The sequence below is a fragment of the Lactuca saligna genome, chromosome 9, assembly GCF_052625555.1.
Source record: "Lactuca saligna cultivar CGN05327 chromosome 9, ASM5262555v1, whole genome shotgun sequence".
Classification (NCBI taxonomy): domain Eukaryota; kingdom Viridiplantae; phylum Streptophyta; class Magnoliopsida; order Asterales; family Asteraceae; genus Lactuca; species Lactuca saligna.
The window spans coordinates 53,078,985-53,086,457 of NC_136425.1; positions in this window are offsets into that span (position 1 = coordinate 53,078,985).

Genomic DNA, 7,473 nt, shown 5'->3' on the forward strand with positions numbered 1-7,473 from the left:
CTGGGATGCCGAGGATCACAAAGCGGGTGTGAATAACCATGCAAACTACATGGTGCCCTCACATGTTACAATCACCTATTCGATGTGCCGGTAAACCACACACGCTCCACCGAACTATGACAAACATTGAGTCACCCTTTGCTACCTTTGCCTAGAACCATTTAGTGTGCCGGTAAACCACACACGCTCCACTAACGTCTTCGCAAGGGCACAAAGTGTAATTTCATGGAATTGCATCAATTCACTTTTGCCTAAGTAACTAAGATTGAGAATTTGAAAAACATTTAGTTACTTTGTATTTCATTATACTTATAATGGAAGGTTTCGTCCTATCCTACCCGTTCGGCTAACGACCCTCCACTAGTCAAGAGTGCGGTGGGTAAGAGTGGATACCCATTCAATCGCCATTTTATAGGCAATTTCCTTAAACAACCCGTATAGACCAGCTTCGTGAATGAGGCCTACTAACGGTAAGACTAACTTTTAGTTATACATATATATAATGTTAGACTTTTAATGTTATATATAGTATAGGGTGTATTTTATAACTTTTAAAATACTGTGTGGTTAACTTTAACAATTACACCTTTAATTCTATTAAATAGTTAACCTAAACTTTTATGGATTTATTAAACCTCTTTTAATTATACTCCTTAATTAATTAATAAAACCATAAGGGTGTGATTTGAACTTTTCAAAACATTACTAGAGTTTTAGAATTTAACATTTCTAATTAAACCTTTTAATCAACTTTTAAATTCCAAAACTTGAGGGCAAGTTTTGAAACCTTTTTCAAAACATTAGGGTTTTAACTATTTAAATTTCAAAACAACAAAACTTTTGGGGTTCAAATTTAAACTATAAAACCTAAAGGGATTAATTTGAAACTATTCCAAACTTTGTCAAGAATATTCTAGATCACATAATTCAAATAAGGCAATTAACTATAATTGGTGGTTATCTAATTAGATCTAGTTCAAATTCTTGCAAGATAATGATCAAATAATTTCCATAACTTCACATATATCAAATAAGGTAACAATTATCTAATTAGATGACCAAAATCTTTTATTTTGACAAGGATAATCATAAGGGATTAATAAAATTCGAATTTTATTAAGTTTAAACAACTATGGTAATTATCCTAAGTCATAATAGGTAAAAATCCCGCAAATCCGCCTGTCAGACGAGTTGACTCGTCGAGTCAGTCTTGGACTCGTCGAGTCTGCATGGACTCGGCGAGTTCAGACATGGACTCGGTGAGTCCAGCCTCCAGAATCCAAAAAATCGAATTTTCCAGTTATATCAAGCATCAATACAATAGAAACCAATCTAGGCTCTGATACCACTGATGGGTTTTGGTCATAAGACATCCTATGTGCTCATACAAACCCTAATGCTTGGATCTAGGTTTCTCTATTGTACATGCTTTGAATCCAAGACTATAAACCCCAATTCTAGCATACATATAATCATATTAACATGAGAATAAGTTTATAGTATTACCTTGATTGTTATGTAGCAATAACAATCACAAATCTCCTTGAATTGACTTTGGAAGGCTTAGAGTCACAAGTGTCACTCCTCTAATGGTTCACAAACACCATAAGCAAGAGGATGAAGAGGAGAGAGGTTGGAGGCTGTAAAAAACGTGTGTTAACCCTTACAAAAAGCTTAGCCACGTTTTTGAGCCTTAAGGGGTCTTAATATAGTTGGGCTATTAGGGTTATCTAACAAGGAAACCCTAATTTGGATGCTTAAGCCCTAAGCAACCCATAGACTCCTTTAATTAAGCCCATGGACGATTTCCTTATGAGTTTCCCATTAGAATTCGTCCATCCTTTAATACAAGGCAATCCATGGACCAAATTGCAATTATCTTATAATTACAATTCCAGTCCCTTAAGTTTAATTAATCTCTTTTAGTCACAAAACTAATTACCAATTAATTATTGACTAATATTAATTAAACAATATGATTTCTCCTTTAATATATTATTCCCATAATATATTAATAAACCATATTTAATCCTTACTCTCCATAATTCATTCTATCAAGTTGCTTTGGTGAAGGCAACCCAAAAGGACCATGCACCATCGGGTCAAGTACATACCAAAATAGTTATGGACTTAGACACTAATCCAACAAAAACACCATTAAAGAAAGCATTAATAGAACCCTTTTCATTATCAAACGAAAATCTAAAACCTTGTTTATACAAACCATGAAAAGAAATGATGTTTCTTGCCATTTCTGGCGAATAGCAACAATTATTCAAATCTAGTCCGAGCCCACTACTAAGCACTAAAGAGTAAACTCCAATATTGGTGACATGTGACGCTCTTTCTGTTCCCTATGATCTTTATCTTCCCATGCTCCACATCCCTACTTCTTCTTAGGCCCTGTAAATCAGAACAAATCTGAAAACCACATCTTGTATCAAGAACCCAAGAAATAGCATGTGATGAGTTATTGGATTGAATAGTATATGTAGCTGCGAAGGATGGTTTTATCTTTCCATCCTTGATATCTTGTAGATACTTCGGGCAGCTTCGTTTCCAATGCCCTTTCTCATGGCAGTAGTAGCATTCTGCATCCTTCGGGTTGGAGGAGGGTGCAACGGGACCAACCTTGGTTCCAATAGAAGATGTGTCATCTTGGGACTTTCCCTTGTGGTGGCTCTTAGAAGGAGTCTTCCTCTTCTTACCCTTCCCCTGCCCAATAGCCAAGACGGGGGCAGCAGTAGGAATTTATGCAACGGATCTGTCCTTGAGGTTTCTCCAATGTTTTAAAAACCATTTTTTAGTTGAACTGGTATGTGACCGGTTCCCGGTTCAAATGTTTTAACCGGTTCTACCATTGGGTAAACTGGTTTCTATAATTTTCATTTTTTTTTTCTATTTTCCTACACATACATTTATATATAAATCATGATTTGACGTTTACAAGTTCAAACATTAAAAATATACATAAAATTAAGTTGTAAATCAATCCAAATACATTAAAATAATACATAACTAGAAGTTTTTGTGTTTTACATCAATCCATATACGTCAAAAAGAAAATAAAGTATAATATCGAAACAAAGTATAGTTTTAGATGAATAGAGAACACATCAAAAAATATTATAACATACACCATATGTTTTTATTTAGAGAAAACAAAATAGATTTGAAAAAAATCACCAAAGCTTATTATGCAAATGGTTCTTTTCCAGATGTTTTTATTCGGTTTAACCGGTTCAACCGGTTTATTTTGACCGGTTCAACTGGATTTTTCTAAAAACCGGTCAGTTCAATCCGGTTCAGAAATTGACGTAAAACCGGTGATAGTTGAACCGCTCCCTCCCCCAACCGGTTCGATCGGTCGGTTCAAACCGGTTTTTAAAACATTGGGTTGCTCTCAGCAGTCCTCAGCAGACGTTGAAGATTGCTTAAAGTGACCTCCTCCTTGTTCATGTGGTAGGTCATGTGGAACTGGTTGTAACAAGGAGGTAAGGAGTGAATAATGATATCAATCGTCGACTCTTCATCGAGGTTAACATTTAATTCAGCAGGCGGTCGACATATCTCTGCATTTTCTGCAGATGGGATGTGACAGACTCTCCGTCCTTCATATTGGTAGTGATCATTGAGGTGATGATCTCGTACCTCTCCTGCCTGGCACTTTGGTGGTACATGTCTACTAAATCTTGATGCATCTCATAGGGATAGTAGTCCTCGTAGGACTTTTGGAGTTCGACAATCATAATCGCGAGCATAATGCAATGGACTTTCGTAGCATCGCGTTCATGAGCCTCAAAGGCAGCGATCTCCTCGGGAGTAGTAGTGTTGACATTCACTTCTTTCAGCTCCTTGTCAAGGACATAATCCTTGTCCCTGTAGCAGGTAGCCATTCAAATGTTGCGGATCCAATCATTGAAATTGGACCCATCGAAAATTACCCCCCGCACAAATTCATGAGTGAGAATGAGTCGGAAGAGTTCGAGCCAAAAGCGTTGTTGCTGTTTGAGGTAGACATCTGAAAAAGAAGAGAGACAAAGTTTGATTAGATAAGAATCCCTAATTAAACACCCAAATGAGAAATTAGGGCTAGGATCCAGCAACATTATTTGCAATTTAGAAGAGGGATGTTGTAATCTAAACAACAAATAATTTGAAGGTAAGTGAATGACGATTCACTAATTTCCACCATGAAAAACTAAAAGGAAATTAAGTTTTAAATGTATTAAAAACTCCTAGATCTTTTGAGATTCATTGAACTTTTCAATGGCATGTTTAAATCTCGATATGCCCTTCAAGTTTGTGACTAGGATAACGAGGATCACAAACAAGGTGTGAATAACCATGCAAATATACTTGGTGCCCTCAGTGTTACGCTCACCTAATCAATGTGTCGGTTAGCCACACATGCTCCATTGATCTATGAAAAACATCGAGTCACCCTTTGCCACCTTTTCTAGTCCATATTAGTGTGTTGGTTATCCACGCACGCTCCACTAACGATTTGACTAAGGTACAAAGTGTAATTTAATGGAATAGCATCATTTTTACATTTTTCCTAAAGTAACTAAGATTAAGAATTTTATAAAAGCATTTAGTTATTTTATTAATCATATACTTTTAATGAGGAATTAGTTGCCCTATCCTACCCGTTCAGCTGACGACCCTCCACCAATCAAGGAAGCGGTGGGTGAGAGTGGACACCCATTAAACTGTCATTTTATAGGCAACAACCTTATACTCCTCTTATAGATCGGCTTCATGAATGAGGTCTACTAACGGTAAAACTAGCTTAATATTACACATATATATAACTATTAATCTTATAATATTATAATAGTGTAAGGATGTATTTTAAACATTTCAAAATACTAGGGTTTTAATCAAATTTAAAATTTTCAAAAATTAAAAATTTTTAATTTTAAAATCTTAAATATTAAAACTTTGATTTAATAATTATCCAAAATCAAGAAATTAATTTAAATTATTAAATCATGTAGGATTATCCATTAATAATTATCCAAAATTCAAAAATTTCGGATGAGATATGTGACATCCCCATTTTCACGGCCAGAAAAGATCGATTTTGTTTATGCTATATAAAAATCAGAGTACTCCTTTTAATAAAAAAGTTGCAGAATTTGTTCCCAGAAAAACATGATAAATACGTTATCAAAGCATTTCCGAAGAAATGTATTTTTATTCATTTAAAACATGTGGGATGTCATTGTCAATACAGAAAAATAAGCATAAACAAAACTTACATTCATTTACACTAGTGATCTACATCTCTTTTAAATCTCACAGTGCAAAGTAGCTTCGTATCGACACCTGTGATACAAATAAGCTGGAGTGGGTCAGGTTGGGAAACCTGGTGAATACATAGGGTTTTCAACCCACAATAATATAGTTATTATATTTAAACAATAAACAATCAACCCGATTACCCATCCCCGTTATCTTCTTTAATATTCCTTAAAGAATTATCTTAAGGGTCATGTCCTAAATCATATTTACCTCTCGTATTTTACCTCACATTTCCTTATATGCTCGTTCCTAAGGCAAGAATACGTAGTTACAACGTCGCCTGAACTCGTAATTTATAGTAAGGGTTAGAGTATCATCACATGAATATATAGTCACAACATCACCTGGACTCGTAATTCATCACCTACAAGTTATAACTCTGCTGGTGTTTCCACGGGTTGTCTAGAATAGTCTGTGGTTGCCATCTATACTCTAGTAGATGGCTACATCTCCAAATTGTCGAACAAGGTTATAGTATCTTTCATCCTACATCACCAATTCATCATCACCTAATCATCACCTAATTATCATCACATTCCTATCATCACCTATCTCTCATCATTTTATTTCATCACACACCAACTATTTCATCTACCCACGTTTTATCCCAACATATTCGTAGATATAAAATAAATATATATTTGAATCATTTATAACACGTATAAAATCATTCATCCATCATAGACAGCAAGTGTTCAGATAATATGCACACATAGCACGTAATTTATATAAAATACTTCATATCTATGTGTAAGATGAAAGGGACGATGCACTCACTTGAAAAGGTGGTGAATCCGAACTCAGACAGCGTTTCGCTTCTTAAAAATAATTTCCTTCGATGAAACCTAGTATTATTACCACTATAGTTTAGTCTATTATTCTCTGAGACTAGTTAATAGTCTAGCTATTATTACTATTATATAAGCGTTAAACAATACTTATATAACCCACAATAATAGCCCAAGTACTTATTACAAGTTCCTAATAACGTTACTATAATTAAATAAACGATATATTAAAAATAGCGTAGCGTAGCCCACTTACAACGGGTTTTATAGAAATCCGGGCTTTGCTTGAAGCAGCTTCCTGAGCCGAAAATCTCTTCTTCTCGGAGCCGTCGAGCACTCTGGGGCTTTCGCCTCGTGCTAAGGAGGTTCCTTAGGCTTTTCATGGGGTTTCGGGGCTAGAGAAAGGTTCTAGAGAGAGAGTAAAGAGAAGAAAGAATGGGAAATGTGTGAAGAAAATGGGGGTGGAAGAGGTTCTATTTATAGGATGAAAAATGGCTGAACTTGGTGCCACATGTCACCATCTAGTGGCAAGACTTGGGGAGAAAGCAATGGCCACGACTGTGCCACATTACCTATTTTCACACAACACACTTCCGACTTCTAAAATCCGTAACTTTCACATAAGAGCTCCGTTTTTTACGTTCTTTATATTCATGCATAGGTAAAAATAAGATCTACAACTTTCATTTTGACTCTGTCAGCTAATTCTCGACCGATCTTAAATTTAACAGTACTGGGAGATTATACTGTTAAATGTTCGCGTAAAATTCATAACTTCTACATACGGACTCTGTTTTCGTCTGTCTTTTTACCGTTGAGTTCCTATTAATGAGATCTTCAATTCTCATTTAGGTCGCGTAGGCTAAAAACCGCTCGATCTAAAAATCAAGTTTTGGGTTGTGTACTGCTAAGCCAAATCTTAGAAAATTCATAACTTACTCATACGAAGTCAGATTTGGGCGTTTTTTTTTGTATGTTATCGGTTTAATGTATACTACAACTTTTATTTAGAACACTAAGGCTTAAAAGTCCTTTATCAAAAATTCACTATTTACGTCTCCCGGTGTCATGCCGGTTTTGTCGTAAAACTTCGACGGACCATAACTTCTTCATTATAACTCGGATTTCAATGTTATTTATATGTACGGAACCCTTGAGATATATTTTACAACTTGGTTAAGATTACTTATTCTTTTGTATTATCTCTAAATTGACTAGCCCAGATCTACAGGCGTTACAGGATAATTCAAAGATCTTTAATTATCTACTTAAACAATTAAATGGATAATTACAAAAGATGATATTATCCTAATCCTTAAATTTGGGAATCTTATCTTGGGGGTAAGTGTAACATACACGTTTTGAAATCGTGTTT